The 19,162-nt window shown below is 27.5% G+C and overlaps 2 long non-coding RNA genes across 3 annotated transcripts; one reads left to right on the forward strand and one right to left on the reverse strand.

Moving 5' to 3' along the window:
- Positions 1-222: 222 nt before the first annotated feature.
- Positions 223-18,011, forward strand: LOC140670216 (uncharacterized). Of its 2 annotated transcripts, XR_012047490.1 has the most exons (4): positions 223-312; positions 405-530; positions 16,807-16,909; positions 16,995-18,010. It is a non-coding gene; the product is annotated as an uncharacterized lncRNA (long non-coding RNA). The 2 variants fall into 2 exon arrangements; XR_012047489.1 differs by having other exon boundaries at positions 16,807-18,011.
- Positions 15,957-16,496, reverse strand: LOC140670444 (uncharacterized). The gene is made up of 3 exons (XR_012047555.1): positions 16,406-16,496; positions 16,086-16,302; positions 15,957-15,987 (listed from the first exon to the last, which is right to left on the reverse strand). It is a non-coding gene; the product is annotated as an uncharacterized lncRNA (long non-coding RNA).
- Positions 18,012-19,162: the final 1,151 nt, after the last annotated feature.

The raw sequence follows: 19,162 nt of genomic DNA on the forward strand, positions 1-19,162 counted from the left end.
TGTCGCGACTGATTGTAATCATCGGCGATGGATCCTGGATAATCCTTGCGATCGAAATCGAAGGTTTCGAACCTCAACAAAGAGTCCTTCGAAGGAATTCCGACAGATTTGGCGTGTCATAATTGGGGGTACGTACACTCTCGATACTTTCGTGAGCACGCGACTCGCCAGCGAAATGACGTGTCGCTACATAATTGGCCATAATTACGCACCCCGTGTGCGCAGGATTGATCAGGCTATCGATCCGGGATAGAAGGATCCGCGATCAGTCTGGTGCGAGCACTTGATTGAGGCGAATCCTATAACAGAATTGTAAGTTAGTAAAAAAAATTCAATCATATTCCTTTTACATTCAATTTTGAAATCGGTCAATTTCTTATGATTTATAATTTGCATTTCTATAGAACTGGATTTCACCTGAATGAGGGAGTGAGAGAAACCCATGCGGATAACGAGCAGAGAGAGCTAATGAACTCCGAAACAGGACGGAATGTCGGACTCCAGGACTCTTGTGAACGTGTATTGTGCCGGTGAGTTATCTGCACAGATCTCTATATATTACTAACTGCTAACTCCTTAAAATAAATATTTAATAATTAATATAATTTAGATAATTTTATAAATTTATAAATTTTTATTTGCTGCGGAAAAAGACTTTTAAAAAGAGATGAAATTACTCTCGATATATAAAGCGGTTTTTACGAAAAAAAGCTTTGTAAAAAACATTTTTTGATATCTCTAATAATTTTCGAGATATAGCGAGAAAAGGAAAAAGCCGTTTTATATGTATATGAGAGATGATGTCATCTCTTAAAAATGCTTTTCCGCCGCAACTGAAATTTTGTAAATCCATTTATTTGTTCATTTTCTAAAGTTTTTAAAAGAATTTTAATAGTTTTTATATATTTTTCTTTGTGTTTCAAATTTGTTTTAGAATGGCTTAGTAAAATATCTTTTCTCGAAAAATACGTGTTGCAAACATTTTAAAGGAGATCGTTTCTTTGTTGGATGTTTGGTTGAAATGACCTTTCTGTTTTTTCAATTGGCTTTTATTCTTTGTTCTCAACTTCTCTCTTTTTTTGCATTCCTTTACGAGATTCCTATAACTAAATTCTTACAAATGCGTATTATTATAAACTGTTAGAAATATATATTATTTATTTATTACTTCAAAAAGATAATTAAAAATTGAAGGAATAACTCACTATACAAAGTAACGTATTTAATACGTCTCAATAATGTTTCTTTGTAACGTGAATTGTTTTAAAGATGTATATAGAAATATTTTAGAGAAATAACATAAACGGTTAATGTCCGCATTCAGATACTTACATATAAAACATTATAGAAACATTTCTTAATATTGTATCATAAACATTTTGTAGAAATAGTATTTAAATTTTACTATGGTTTATTACTATATATATAATATATTTACAGCTACATACACAATAATATATTTAGAGTCAATAGTAAAACTTTTAACTACATAATATACCAATTTAAATTATTTTCAAGTATAATATATATTGTTATTTTAATATATTATATGTAAAAATAGATTAAAGTCAACAAAGTTATGTGGTTAAAAATTTTTACTAATAACAATTATATTATACATAATCGCCGATATATAATCGGAATTAAAATGGACGTAATAATAACACTTCATGAAATAATACATTTGTATAAGTATAACTCGCAATTTATTAAAATAATTATTATTTTAATTTAATATTTATATAAAACATAAAGTAATATAAATTGGAGATTACAAACTCTCTATGAAAAATATTTTATTTGAAACAAAACATAGATGAAGCAAAAAAAACATCTTTCTTATTATCGTAGAATAATATTAAAGTATTACGTAATATATATATATATTTATATCGATAATACTAAAATAAAAAATAATTATTTTATATCTGTATATACAATATATATACGTACACCAAAAAAATTGTATTCTCTATTTTAGAAGAATTCCTTCTAAAGCTTTCCTCCAATAAAATATTCTAAAAAATTCAGAATATTCCCCTCTAATAATCTTTTGTTAAGAATAGTATATGAAATAAAGAAAATATTCCTAAATTGTATCATACAAACCCTATTTGCGCTCACACCACTAGAGGGCATAACGGTATATTTTTCCCTTAGATAGAAAAACCTCTCGCAAGATATAAGAACCCCAACCCAAGAGAGCTCAGTATCGGGGCTCTTAGCCCTGAAGATGCAAACTGCAACGTTTGCGAAACGTCATTGCGTGCATTACGCTGTTTAATCACGCGGCATCCATCCGGAAGTCCCTAGTTTAGACAATTCTAATGGCCACGAAAGCCTCAAGACTAGAAGTGTATATATATTCTTACATATTAAGAATATCTAATACTTTTCTATTTTTTAGAGGATTTCTGTCTTTAGTTAAGAAAATCCTCTTGGCGCTTATTTTAGAGGAAGATATTCTAAAAATAAGTGGTATATTCTTAAAATGAGAATATGATTTTTTCGGTGTATATACATGTATTTTATAATAAAATATTTAAAAAGTTTTAGAAATTTTAACTAGACTTTCGTAAATTGCAACTGAAATTAAATAAATGTAAGAATTTAATCACTTAAATACGTTTGAAAAAGAATAAGTATTTAAAATAATACAAATATTATATAAAGTAATTATTGCCATTATATAAATATACTATTTTAATTTGAATTAATTATATAATTTCTAATTTTATGTATTAAATGCTATAGAAAATAAACTCGTGGAATAAAAAATCAAATTTTTTTGTTTAAAAATAAAAACGAAAACATTATATATTTACGTTGTTTCTCGCAGTATCGTTTCTTTCACGATTTAATCGCAGGGTTGATTGTTTAAACCATGCTTTCAAAATCTATTCAAATTATGCTTTTGTATAGTAGAACAAATATTTTTTATGACATCTGAAGAAATGAATATTTATAAGATAAAAAAATCAAATAAATAAAAAATAGAATATGTGTAATATATGGGGAAACAATATTTTGTATGCAATTTACTCTTCATGCACATAATTAATTTCAAATCTTTTAATTTAAAATTATTTTTTTATATTCCTAACGCATTAAATATCAATTTAAAAACAAAGATAAAATTGTACATACCAGCTATAATTGTGCTTCCTCAGATACTAATATAATTACGAAATTATTAATATTTTCAAGACAATCCATTAATAATGGTAGAAGCAAGTTAATATTACGGTGAATATTTACGTTATTGCCATTATTTTCTAAAACATATAAACGCTCGTTTATTCGTTTACACATTAGTTTTACTTCGAGTACATTTTCTAATATAGTGTTTAAAGTTCTAGTAGCTGTAAAAAAATAAATATGATTTGTATCTATATTTTTATTTCTTCTTCTATAATTAGTGTGTGTGTGTGTGTATGTGTAGGTGCTAAAACTTACTACAATTGTTTACAGGAAAATCATCTTTTGTAGGAATACTATTGTCCTCTGCTTCTATAATAATAGGAATCTCATTAATATCTAATTAATGTGTATCACTAATATTTCTTTGAACTTGATTGATATCATTATTATTAATATTCTTTTGAAGTTGATTGACATCATTATCTGAAAAACACATTTGTTATGAAAATTTTAACACTTCATGTTTCAATATATTTTCATATAAAGTAAAAAAATAAATATAGAATATTGCTATTATATCTTGTATGATTTCATTTAATTCGGGAATAGAATCATTATCGCTGATTTCATTTTCACTTGAAGTACTAGAGTTATCTGAAAAATATTATTTATGTTTTGTATTGCTTATTAATATTATCTAAATAAGAATTATCTTATATGAAAATAAAATAAAACTCAAGAGAATAATTATATTCATTTATCAAGCAAAAAAAATAGTTTCCAATAAATTTCATCCAAGAAAATTTTTATACCATTTTTATTTTTTTCTAAAATACGAAACTTTTTTATTTCTTAATCCACGGCCTTTAATTAAGATTCCGATTCGGTATTGCTTTTATCTTCCATTAACCTTCTCTCCTTTTGGAGAGCACGTTTATATGAATCTATAAAAGTTAATTTTTTTCAACATGTCATTAATATTTTGCACACACACAAAATAAAAATTTATATACATACGAGGTGTCAAAAGTTCCAACGAAATTTTGTGATTTGATAAAAAATCTGAATAGAAAGTTTCCTTTAAAACATATGTACCTAAAAGTTCCTTGAAAAAGTTAACGCTCAAATACATTTTTAAACCTTTTTCTAGACCTATGTTTAATTTTTTATAAAAGCATTTCTGGATGTTTATCAGAAGTAATTTGTTTATAAGTGGCTGAACCGTTTGGCACCACCCTATATACATATGTACTTACATACAGCCATACATACATTAAATACATGCACAAAATAATAATAAAATTATGTTTGTATGCTGCTTTTTACTATTAATTATGTTAGTAAATATACTTACCATATTTATCAATTATGGTAACCGCATCATTCAATCATTCTGAGGTTTTTACATTTAATGATGCAATTTCGAGTGTCTTTTTTGGCCAGTAGGAATATTTGTCATTTTTAGTTGATATTACAGAATATATTTCGTCTTCCTCGTACTCAACATTGAATTTTACAACAGAATAAAGTAACTGCAAACAATATATCGTTTAAAAATGCAAATTTTCAGAATTTAATTATATTTATAACAGTTTATTTAATCATACTTAACTTAAAGATACTTTTTTATTTAACAATGATGACAAATGTTATCTTAAAAGACCAGAGAAAATAACTACTGTTATTTTGTATACATCACTTATATTAAACTACTATTAAAATTTAATTTATTATTAATTATAATAACATTTTTTTACGATTAAAATTGTACAAAAAGTGACATTTTTAATTGAATATAAATTAGAAAAAAATGATTAAATGTCAAAATAATATTTAAACTTTACATGTGTTCTAATTTTTTAATTATTTTGCACGTAATTCATTATTTAAAATAATTATTCCGTTTACATTAACAATATTTTATTTGATCACCCCAAAAAAAATATTCTATTCTTTAGTGGTTGCGTCTTGATTCTAGAGGATTTTCCTCTGCTATACGGTCTCGAGATGATACTCTAGAATCTAAAGGAATTTCCCATGACCTTGAGATACAGTCCGAGGAAGTTATCGCTTGTTGCTATATTCCTATAGAATTTATTATAAGCAACTGTCACCCAAGGGTGGTCTGTTAGGCGAGCACTCTTATCAAGTGGTTTCAGTTTTCGTCACCGTCTCCAATTTATGACTCTAGTTTTAAACAATCTCAATTTACGGTGATTATTTTATTTAAAAATTCTTAAGTAGGCTAGAGAGCCTTTTAAATGTTTATGCACGGCTCAGTTTCTAGCATTTGTTATCTTACGGTTTGGAATTCTTGTCTCGCCTATCAGATATTCGTTGGTTCTTGATCTTTCATGAAAGAAAAGAATCGTGGAGTCCACCGGACGTAATACTACAGAAACGGAAACGATTGATTTAACTATATTTACATGGTGTATCAAACATAAGATAGATAAATGAAAACGGCAAATAAAAATTTGAAAAGACCGTTTTCAAGTTATTTCAAATTCAAGATTGAATATCCGTGATTATGAAAAACTCTTAAATAATTAATCCGGACGTAACACTACAGAAACGGAAAGGATCGATTTAATTATATTTACATGGCGTATCAAACATAAGATAGATAAACGAAAACGGCAAATAAAAATTTGAAAAGACCGTTTTCAAGTTATTTCAAATTCAAGATTGAATATCCGTGATTATGAAAAACTCTTAAATAATTAATCTGGACGTAACACTACAGAAACGGAAACGATTGATTTAACTATATTTACATGGTGTATCAAACATAAGATAGATAAATGAAAACGGCAAATAAAAATTTTAAAAGACCGTTTTCAAGTTATTTCAAATTCAAGATTGAATATCCGTGATTATGAAAAACTCTTAAATAATTAATCTGGACGTAACACTACAGAAACGGAAACGATTGATTTAACTATATTTACATGGTGTATCAAACATAAGATAGATAAATGAAAACGGCAAATAAAAATTTGAAAAGACCGTTTTCAAGTTATTTCAAATTCAAGATTGAATATCCGTGATTATGAAAAACTCTTAAATAATTAATCTGGACGTAACACTACAGAAACGGAAACGATTGATTTAACTATATTTACATGGTGTATCAAACATAAGATAGATAAATGAAAACGGCAAATAAAAATTTTAAAAGACCGTTTTCAAGTTATTTCAAATTCAAGATTGAATATCCGTGATTATGAAAAACTCTTAAATAATTAATCCGGACGTAACACTACAGAAACGGAAAGGATCGATTTAATTATATTTACATGGCGTATCAAACATAAGATAGATAAACGAAAACGGCAAATAAAAATTTTAAAAGACCGTTTTCAAGTTATTTCAAATTCAAGATTGAATATCCGTGATTATGAAAAACTCTTAAATAATTAATCTGGACGTAACACTACAGAAACGGAAACGATTGATTTAACTATATTTACATGGTGTATCAAACATAAGATAGATAAATGAAAACGGCAAATAAAAATTTTAAAAGACCGTTTTCAAGTTATTTCAAATTCAAGATTGAATATCCGTGATTATGAAAAACTCTTAAATAATTAATCTGGACGTAACACTACAGAAACGGAAACGATTGATTTAACTATATTTACATGGTGTATCAAACATAAGATAGATAAATGAAAACGGCAAATAAAAATTTTAAAAGACCGTTTTCAAGTTATTTCAAATTCAAGATTGAATATCCGTGATTATGAAAAACTCTTAAATAATTAATCCGGACGTAACACTACAGAAACGGAAAGGATCGATTTAATTATATTTACATGGTGTATCAAACATAAGATAGATAAACGAAAACGGCAAATAAAAATTTGAAAAGACCGTTTTCAAGTTATTTCAAATTCAAGATTGAATATCCGTGATTATGAAAAACTCTTAAATAATTAATCTGGACGTAACACTACAGAAACGGAAACGATTGATTTAACTATATTTACATGGTGTATCAAACATAAGATAGATAAATGAAAACGGCAAATAAAAATTTTAAAAGACCGTTTTCAAGTTATTTCAAATTCAAGATTGAATATCCGAGATTATGAAAAACTCTTAAATAATTAATCTGGACGTAACACTACAGAAACGGAAACGATTGATTTAACTATATTTACATGGTGTATCAAACATAAGATAGATAAATGAAAACGGCAAATAAAAATTTTAAAAGACCGTTTTCAAGTTATTTCAAATTCAAGATTGAATATCCGTGATTATGAAAAACTCTTAAATAATTAATCAATCAAACTAATAAAAGATTAATATGTAATGCATTTACGTTACATATTTACTATCTTTACTATAAGTAGTTTTTCGAAATAAACGAAATAAACTACTTCCAATACTTGTTTGCTTCATTAACGAAAACGGCAAATAAAAATTTTAAAAAACCGTTTTCAAGTTATTTCAAATTCAAGATTGGAAATCTGTGAGTATGAAAGAATCTTAAATAATTAATCCAACAAACTAATAAAAGATTAATATGTAATGCATTTACGTTACATATTTACTATCTTTACTATAAGTAGTTTTTCGAAATAAACGAAATAAACTACTTCTAAAACTTCTTAAAAGTTGTATATTATAATATATGATATATAGAACATAAGAATATAGATTTGTATTTTTAAATGATAATTATAAATTAATAAATAAAAACAATTCTCTTGTTATAATAAATATTTTTCTCTTTAAAACATAGAAAAATATCCTTTAATGTAATAATTTTTGGTATTAATTTTGAAAGACAGCATCTATGTATACTCTCTTTCTTTCTCTAGTATAAAAATAAAAAGTACAACATTTCGTGGGCTAATATTTCATTAAGCCTCAAAACATATTTATTTACTTTTTATCGTATAAAAAATTATAATTAATCAATATTTACATAGACACAGTATAAAATTAATAGGAAAAGATCATTTTAAAACATAAATGTATTTACGGTACTAAAAAATAGATTTTTATCATTGTTTACCTTATGTAAATATATCGAAGAATTACAACTCAGTCGCGAAGAACACAGCAAGTGCATTAAATAATTTATAACAACTTTCAACTAAAAATATTGCGACCACTGATAACAGCACGCAGAAAGGGACCCCTAATAGCAATAATTGCAACATATTTCATGACATGATAGCATTTCTGTAAAAAGATATCGACTCTGCACCATTGTACCCCGCGGTGCCGTTCTACCCCACGTTCCCCTACATACATATGTATTTATATTATGGGAGCAAACCTCCTTTCTAAAACACAAATTTAGGGTAATAAATTATTTTGCAGAAATCGTTTACATATTTTATACTACAGTTTAATTAGTTTTTTCCCCTTCGTGTGCTAGATTTATTAAATATTCGTCATAGCTTGCTAATTTATCTTCTGATGCAAGGGGTTCGTTTGATGGAATTCTCGCTATTTTACCGAAAACTAACTCATATGGAGTGTGTTTGGTTGCTTCATGTACATTAGTATTATAATTAAACATTGCGAGACTGATCCATCTATTTCATTGTTTCTGTTCACTTGCATATTAGGAGGATATTTAATTAATCCGTTGCAAATAATTATTTTAGTCGGTGCATCGAAGAATGTTAACTGAAGTGATGATTTAATATTATTCCATGGTATATTATTGATCATTTCTGTCTTTGCAATACTAATTGTTTTCAATTTTAATTCTTCAGTTATATCGCGCAAATTAGCTATAGAGGCGGCAATTCGGTTTAAAGTCATTGTCGGTGTTCTTAATAGTCCACAGTTATTACATACCATAGTTATTTTTAATGTAAAATTTTCTATGTGTATGTTATTTTATTCATATTATTAAATATTACAATTATACTGTATGTTAAAAGCCGATTTCAGTTTCCTCATTCCCTACCGGATTTGCATTTAAAGTATTAATTACGTAATTTTTTCACTTTTTACAAAGAAAAAATTATATGATCGATCCTCCGATTTTATTAATTTTCGATTATGCGAGGTTGATAAAGCATGCCCCTGCTGATCGTCAGATAGGCAACCCAACTTACTGATCTGTATATTGCAGAAACACTCTGTACGACTTCGGAATAAGGAAAAGATGTGAAGGAAATTATTTATTTGATTAAACAATTCATTAATTAATTTAGAATTTAAAAATCCATTTATTTATAATTTTATTCAGAATAAAAAAAATGATTTTAAAATTAAAATAATATAAGAATAAGATAGATAATGGAAATAACAAATTCAGTTAAATTCTAATAAATATAATTAAGTATGAATATGTATGTATATGTGTGTGATTTTGATGAGATTACAATAATTCAAAGGTCATCAGTCAGAAATTTGGAAAAAGGAAATATTGGATTGATTTCTGACTGGAAATTTACAATAATAAATTAAGGATGATTTATTTAAAGGAAAATGAATGGGGGAATACTATAATTCTAAGAATACAATAGTTGAAGGAGGGAACTTCTTCCAAAGGGCTTGGATGGAAACAATGAGTGGAAAACAATGCCCAGGAAGAAACCAAGAGATAATTGTATGGAAAGGACTGGTCGAAAGAATTTTAAGGAATTCTTAGTGATCTACAGGATTAGGATCTATTCGAAAAGCTCCTTCAGGAATTAAGTCTTCAATTCTAGAAAATTGAGATAGGAAATAATTTAAAAGGTTTTCTTTAGATATTTCTTTTGATTTAAAATTTGATTGAGGGGAAAAACTGGATTGGTGGGTTTCAAAATCTGAAGATTGATCTTCAAATTCTTCTTCTAAATCAAGGAATACTTTTCGAAAATTATTTGATTCACTATCAATATAGGATGAATTTTGGAAATGAAGAGAAGAAGGAGGTAAATCTTCTAAAATTATAACTGAAGGAGTAGGAGATGGAGATCTAACAGAAGATTGTGACGAAAAAGAAGGAGAGGGTGGTCTAAATGAAGATTCAGAATTTATTAAAGGAGAGAGAGGAGGTGAGGATGGTGGGGAATTAGTTTGAGATAAATTTAAAAGAGAGGAAATTTGTATGTGTGTATTAAATCTTCTAATCTAGTTAACTTAACTTGTGGTCAATATTTTATTAAATTTATATTATTATTATTTATTTTAAAATCAGGATCGACGGCCGTCCTCCCCAAGACCTTTCTCACTCATTTATTTTGTCGATATCGGTTTCTTTTAGCTTTTTTTTTGGCACCTTTTGACTTGGACTCTACTAAGAAATCCAGTAATTTGTTAGTTTAAAAATAATGAAGGAAAAATAGTTTCTTATAAAAGTATTGTTAACAATTAAATAAAATAAACAAACATGATGATAAGATATACTCGGCAATGAGAGCCCATGCGCGAATGTTGATGCGTAAAAAAATTAATTCTTTTTCCGAATGAATTTTTTAATTAGTGCACAGAGCACATATTTTAGATTCTCATTTTTGAGAACTCTTTTTAGAGTTCTCAAAAATTAATGTAAATATAAATTTAAATTGGATAGAGAAAAATTATTTAAAATAAATAATGGAAACTATTGTGAATTTAATCGGTTGTGACTGTGGACCAAACACAAATCACACTTCTCTTCTCTCAATAGTAATTAAAGGAGAGAAGCTAATGTTAATTAAACAGGAGGGTTGAAAGTCCACACATAAAGTGTAGATCAGACACGAATCACATCTGTCGTCTCACAATAGCAGTAACAGGAAAAAATTTAAAAGGATATATATATAATAAAAAAATAAATTAAATATGAATATGATTTATTATGAAAATAATTCATTAATTATATTTAAAAATGTTTAAATTTGGAACTGTTTTTCTTTTTATAATTATTATTTAATATTTAATTCTAATGCTAATAAAATAAAAATCGACTTACTACTTGCTGCATTGATTATTCACTCTTTAAAATCGGAGATGATCTTCCCTCAAAATTTGTTAAAAATCGATATCGAGTAAAGGTAATCTATCAGGTGAATACTTTTGGTATCCGATACAACTGATTTCCGTTCGTTGTCTTCTAATTACATCTGAGGAGTTTCGTTCCGTCTGGTATTTTAAAATTGATACTCAATCATCGAATTCTATCCATTATATCATTTTTAATCTTTTAATTTGCTATTTTTAACCTTTTAGTATTGATTTATTAAATCTCGCCTGTCAGATTCCTTTGGTTTTAAGTTTCGATATTCGATTTTTGAAAGAAAAGAATCCTGAAGTCCACCGGACGTAACAACTGCATATTCTTTCTGAGTGCCTTTTAAAAATTGCATTATTGCATACATACTCATTTAGGCCAGTAGGATTTATATCGTGTTTTTTTCTGTATTATGTGTTGCGTGTGTATAGTACATTAAGGAAATATATTCAAAATTAATATTATAAAATTATTAATATTAAAATGATAATAACATTTACAAAAATACAACTATCTCAACTATAATTTATCAACTCAGTTTTATTCATATTATAAACAGCTCAAATTTTTAGTAATGTTTTGAAGAAATGCTTCACACAATTAGAATAATGAAAGTACTTCTCTACCTCTACAATATATATAGTTATACAAATAAACGTTGTCTCAATATATACGTTATTGCTTAAACCTGATTTTTTTCTATAAAAGTAATGATATGAAGAACATGCGTCAATTAAAAATAAGTAGTATATTATAATATTATGCTATGTTATATTTATTATATTATATATTAGATTATATATATATATATATATATATATATATATATATATATATATATATATAATCTAATAATGCGTATAATATGATTGTGTATTTTACTTTAAAACATTTATGTATATATATATTTTTTATACATAATATTCATATATATATATAAAATTCACAAAATAATTACAAGATATTTTTAGTTAAAGAATTTTTGAAAACATAATATATATGAATAAAGATTAAGACAATTAAAGTAATTAACAATAAATAAAAAATTTAATGTGATAAAACATAACACTACTATATACACATATATTACATAATTATTACATATATTACAAAACAATAAAATGAATGATGACATGAAAATTGACTATATGATTACAAGAAATTTATTACAACAAATTTTGTCGCATTAAATTTTTTTGTTTAATTAGTATATCTAATTATATTATATTCTATCGTTTCTTTTTTTTAATATTGTATGTCTTGACTTACTTTATTGGGTAAATTAATCAATAAAAATCTTTTTACTTTTGGTAAGCAAAATGCAACAACTTCTTTGATAATGGTTTCACAAGTTCTTGATGATTATCGTTGGCTGACACCGAGAAAGTGTATCATTAGATCGTGATGCATCCACACAATCGCAACTTGTAGCAAGTATTGTGAAGATACAATAACAAGGAGGACATGCATAAATATTAGCTGAATATAACTTACAAACTTATGTTTTCGACTGCTGACCATCCGATGCGACAGCTGGCAAAGAAGCGGAACAGGGATGTTACTAAGTGCATTGCTGACTTACTACCGGCACTTCAGATGATTCAACAACAGTTACATTGACTGCAGTTTGATCTTTATGTCTGGAAGGATTCCAACCAATCTACGCTGAATATCTAATGACTAGATAACTAAACAAGGATATTTTCTCATTCAAAATCAAGCCCAATTGGTGTGATAATCAAGCGCTCAATTTCGCAGATGATTGGTTGATTCTCTAGGATGGTTAATATCGGTAGCGATCCGTGCAAAGAGTCTCATTTAATTAACTTGGTTGAAGCATTTATTACTACTGAATGAAACAATCACGGCTGATGGCTATCAACAATAATTGTACCAATTGAACGATGAATTGATGCGAAAAAGGCCATCAGTAGTCAATAATCGGTGCAAAGTAATTCTTTTGCACGCAACGCACAACCACATGTTGCAAGAACCGTGAAAGAAACACTATTGGAGCTCGAATTGGAAGTTCTTTCGCACCCAGCCTATTCTTCAGACTTGGCTCCATCGAATTACTTTTTCCGATCGATGCAACACGCGCTCGCCGAGACAGACTTCTTCAATTACGAAGAAGTTAAAAAATTGATGGATGGTTTGCTGCAAAAAACAACTCATTCATCGTCGCAAAATCCAACTTTTATCAGAAAAATGGTAAAAAGTAATAGAAAACGATGGAAAATATTTTGACTGATGTATTGATTAATTTGCTTATTAAAATAAATGCATTTTTTAAGCAACAAAAAACTGGCGAAAACTAAGTTTAGCTCCAACAACAACCTCTGTTTGTCATACCAGACGGCATCATTATGGAGATTGATGGGCAATTTTCCACTTGACCTTCGAATCACATCGTCGAGACTCTTTCTGCAAATCTGGAATAGACTACACTGTACCGTGTATCACTGCATTGCCAATGTGGACACAAGATAGAAGATTTCCATTGCTGTCTTTGTCTGCCTCAGCATCAGAATGGTTAATTTGGAAATAATCTCTGACTATATTTTTGGCAGCGTTTTCGACGTTTTGTGTCTCGCCGAGATCTCTGCGACTGTATTCAACGGAATACCCAAGTAAAATGATCAACGAATCCAGCAATCAATTTAAATAGCCAACTTTTATATTGCTAGACAACTTTTGGTAACATTGGTCACGCTAATATTTACATGGACTAAATTTAAAAATTTACGATCCAAGTGATGGACAGAGGACGATTCTTTCCGAATCAGCATCTGTTTGATGTACTCTGAGCTGATTCTACTTTACTATTGCGTGAGTCGTCCAGATTTATCTTGCAAACGATAATCAAATATGCATAGTGACAATATGGATGATTACAACAGTGTTCAAATGACCCGCAACAAAAATTATTCTCTCGTTTGCGTACAATGAATGAGTTCACGACGGAGAATGTTTCAATGGGAAGGATCTTTGGCGGCTTCAAATATGTTATTAAAATTATGCGTATAATTATATACACTTTACATTTAGTTATTAAATCTTAATGTAATTACTATGATAAGTATCAGCGTTATTTTTAATAAGATTTTTTATTCTGCAAACGCATGATCTATTTAACACACTCTATATTGAACACAAACTGTCGAAAAATTCATTAACTACTTTTACTTTCATTGACAACAGTGTCACTTGAATTAAAATTTGATTCTTTATACTTATTCTTATAACTAGAAAGCAGCGATGTAACATTTTATAAAACATTGCGTACGCTGTACAGTATATTTTGTCATGTTAATTTTGTTAAGTGTGAGGAGTAAAATGGCGTGTTTGAAATTATTAAATCACAAATACATACAATAAAAAATCGTAATATTATCAAAAACTTTATAACTCGATAATGTGAAATGTATTGTGCATTTACTCGACGTTTAAACTGCATGCAAGTAATAATGCTTGCAATAATTGGCAAAATAATTATATTGTACAAGAAAATTTGTAATTTTCTAATAGTTATAAATTGTAATTTTAGATGATAAAAAAGGAAGAGAATGAAACTTTCAAACAAAGATATTAAAAATAAATAATAATAGCAAGCGGTCGAAAATCAAAATATTTGTTACTTTTCGCTCAAAAGTGTAAAAATTTACTTTTCTTAAAATTAAAGATTTGAGCGTTAGAAAGTTTCGGTCTCTTTTAAAAAAAATATATAAGTACATAACATATATAAAGATCTCGTGATCGGTGCTCTCAGATTGTTTTTCGCAGCATAACGCTATTACTTACGATAACAAAAGGAATTATCTACAAAAAGAATAATTTTGCACTTAAAGGAACTGAGCTTTTTATGCAAAGTTTATAAACAAATTATAAATATATATATATAGACAAATATACATTTATAAAGTGCACAATCGTATTATGCGTTAAATATAACAACTTAGATATTTAAACGTGATACATACACATATATAATAAAAAATAAAATAAATTTTTTAGTGTTTATAATTTCTACTTTTTATATCATCATTTATGTAAAAAAGACAGATTTAAGCAATAACATATTTATTTATATATTGTAGCAACTTTTTTCTGCAATTATTTATTTAAAAAATTAAAATATGCATTAAACAATCTTATTACTTTCTATTACTTATTTTTACTCTTCGCTTTCGATTTTTCGATTCGCTTTGTCTTTTCGAGCTCGTCCTATATTGTATATTAGAAAGTGGCGTACATAAACATCGTCATCAAAACATATGTTCGACGGTCGGAAGTTTGGAATATAACAGTTAATATGACAATACGACATAAAAATACAAAATTAAATATATATTTTAATATGTAAAGAAAAAACATCTTTTACGCAAAAATAATTCCCCACAATATAGAAGTCTTTTTTTTTTTTTTTTACGCAAGGAAAATCTCCAAGGAGATACCCAGTGCCCGCAGGGCGGGACACCGGGTTATGTGGTTTTAGGAACGCTAAGGTGTTGTGTGCGCCCTCGACCCACTAAAACCCCTGCGGTGACTTGGCTCGGGCATTTTCGGGACCCTCCGCGAACGAGCATTTGCATTACTTCCGGAGGTTATACAGAAATCTGTGTCAGAAGTTTTTTTATGTCCTGGTTTTGACAAATTTCACTCCTACATTTACAATCTGACAAACATTTTTTTTTCTTTTTACACAGCCACAAACCTGTGTCGGACAGGTACTTTTGCACCGACGGTGATTTTCATGTTTAGTGGCAGATCTTTTTGTTACTTTTAAATCGTCTATTTGTATTTATAAAGATTTTAATTGCTTTTGCAATTTGGTTATTTCAACAACATTCTCAAAATCTGTTTGTGTCGAAACGTCTCTTGTACTGCTAAAAAATTAAATTTCTATTATTATTAAAAACGGAATTGATAATAATGACGAGAAACGTATGACTCTCAACAAAAATGAATACTTTTGTTTATTTACCTGGCTGATGAATTTTCAGTTCCTATTCTCATAATTTTTTTTTACAATTGAAAAGGTCGTCCGTTTTTTCGGTGTAATAGATGGACAATCACAGACTTCTAGTATACTTGAAAAAAGATTTTTTTCTTTCTCTCGTTTTTCATCAATTGTCGCAACTTTTTTTGCGTTGGGGAGGTGTTCGCATTAGTTGATGCTTGGGTTTCATTCCATCAAATTCCTGCAAAAAAACAAGCTAAATTTCTCTACCATATGATTGAATACAAACAGAAACCTATAACGAGGAATTATATTTCAGAATCATTTTACATGATATTACTAACTTGTGTTTCATCTCCATGCTCATCTTTAGCAGTGTGAGGTAAATCCTTTGATTTACCAAGAGTCTCATATTTATATATTTTTAAAATATTATTGTAAAAAAATTTAATGAAAATCAAATCGAGAAATTTCGGTATTATTTAAATAGAATAACAAATATTTGTTATAATTCATATATATATATATATATATATATATATATATATATATATATATATATATATATGTTAAATATAAAAGATAGATAAATTCTTTTTACACTTTTTCATAATGTATTTTATTTTTTCTTTAATAGGTTTGTCTAGTAGTTTACGAAAAAATATTTAATTAGTCATGCTTTTAATAGATTGGTACTTTCTAACAAATTGTGTCAATGGTGTATATTGATTATATTTTCGTACAGTTGTCGCTGTAGGAGTACCTGCACCACACTAGTTTGTAAAGGTTTATAAAGAAAACAGAAATGTTCTACAACCTGCAAATGCGCTGACACATGTCAAAATCAGGTAATATTTATTGTTATCTCTAGAATTTTTTATTTTATATAACATTAAAAAAATGTTATATAAAAATTAATGTTATTTAACACAGGAATTAACAGACGCAGAAGATGATAATATGAATATAGACTACACTGTACCGTGTATCACTGCATTGCCAATGTGGACACAAGATAGAAGATTTTCATTGCTATCTTTGTCTGCCTCAGCATCAGAATGGTTAATTTGGAAATAATCTCTGACTATATTTTTGGCAGCGTTTTCGACGTTCTGTGTCTCGCCGAGATCTCTGCGACTGTATTCAACGGAATACCCAAGTAAAATATGATCAACGAATCTAGCAATCAATTTAAATAGTCAACTTTTATATTTCTAGACAACTTTTGGTAACATTGGTCACGCTAATATTTATATGGACTAAATTTAAAAATTTACGATCCAAGTGATGGACAGAGGACGATTCTTTCCGAATCAGCATCTGTTTGATGTACTCTAAGCTGATTCTACTTTACTATTGCGTGAATCGTCCAGATTTATCTTGCAAACGATAATCAAATATGCATAGTGACAGTATGGATGATTACAACAGTGTTCAAATGACCCGCAACAAAAATTATTCTCTCGTTTGCGTACAATGAATGAGTTCACGACGGAGAATGTTTCAATTGGAAGGATCTTTGGCGGCTTCAAATATGTTATTAAAATTATGCGTATAATTATATACATTTTACATTTAGTTATTAAATCTTAATGTAATTACTATGATAAGTATCAGCGTTATTTTTAATAAGATTTTATTCTGCAAACGCATGATCTATTTAACACACTCTATACTGAACACAAGCTGTCGAAAAATTCATTTAACAACTTTTACTTTTATTGATAACAGTTTCACTTGAATTAGAATTTGATTATTTATAACTAAAAAAGCAGCGATCATAAGAAAGCTAGCGGCATATAAACCAATATACTCCGAGTTTGCTAGAAACTACCATTCTATCAAAAGTATGACTAATTAAACATTTTTTCTTTAAGATTTCATTTATCATACCTAACCTTGTAAAATTGCGCTGCATTTACTACTTTTATTTGCTGTAATAAGTTAAAAAATCTGATATCAATGACATTAGTTTTATTAAAATCTTTTTTCATATTTAATGTAAGACAATAATATTTTACTACTTGTCAATAGTTTACTTTATCTTTTAAAGTAGTCAATGTAAGATAATTTTTTATTAAAAAATCTTTTTTCATGTTTGTCGAAAAAATGATAATAGAGCAAAGACCGATCGTTAAATATAATATTAAATTAAAAAAATTATTTTTTGAACCGCTTAAAATGACTGAGGCAATATCAGTTCTTAACAAAGCGTCAGATTTTAATTTAGAAAGAGAAAGAAGAACATCGAATAAGGTTCAAAAATAAGAAATTAAAACAATGCTTATTATCTTTCTTGAATTTAAACGATGTAACATATAAGGAATTTATTTCAAAAGACATATTGTCTCAAATTATAATAGAAAGTTTTAAAAATATTTTAGAAGTTTAAAAGATTCCAAATAAAACAATTTTTATTATAAAAGAATAATATCAGAGATGTTTTCAAACTCATTATAAGAGCATCAAGGAAAGTTTTTAAGTAGAATGTATTACATGAAATGTATTTCGAATAATTACACACTATTTCAACAGATAGTACTGGTTGTTCTATATATAAAACAATAGTTTCGATATTTTTTGAATATACTGTTTATATTTTAATAGCTCATAATAAAAAACACGTATTTTTTTATACATGTATGTTTTTAAATACCTACTTTTAGAGAATGAAAATTCTTCGTAAGTTACACGATGTGTGTACGTGTGCTTGCATGCATATGTGTATTTTATTAATTAATATCTGATATATAAACAACAAATAATATTTATTTTGAAATATTTAATTTTATTTTTAAGATTTAATCAAACCTCATTAATGCCGTAGCAACCATTATATTACGTATTTTGCAACATGCTCTTGACGAAGAGGAATTTTGGGCAGTTTTCAGAACACATTTAGAAGATTCGATAGAGTGAGTAAACATATTTTAATATAATTCTTTACACAAGTTTTTTTATTTTGCTTCCGCCATCAATTATCTTTAGTTTATATCAATAATACATGATATTTGTGTAAGTATAGTTGTAAGCGCGCGAGTTCTATACGCGGAATATTATTTACAAATTTTGATCAACTCAAAAATTATATTAGTCTGTAT

The sequence above is a fragment of the Anoplolepis gracilipes genome, chromosome 10 (genome assembly GCF_047496725.1).
Source record: "Anoplolepis gracilipes chromosome 10, ASM4749672v1, whole genome shotgun sequence".
NCBI classification, from domain to species: domain Eukaryota; kingdom Metazoa; phylum Arthropoda; class Insecta; order Hymenoptera; family Formicidae; genus Anoplolepis; species Anoplolepis gracilipes.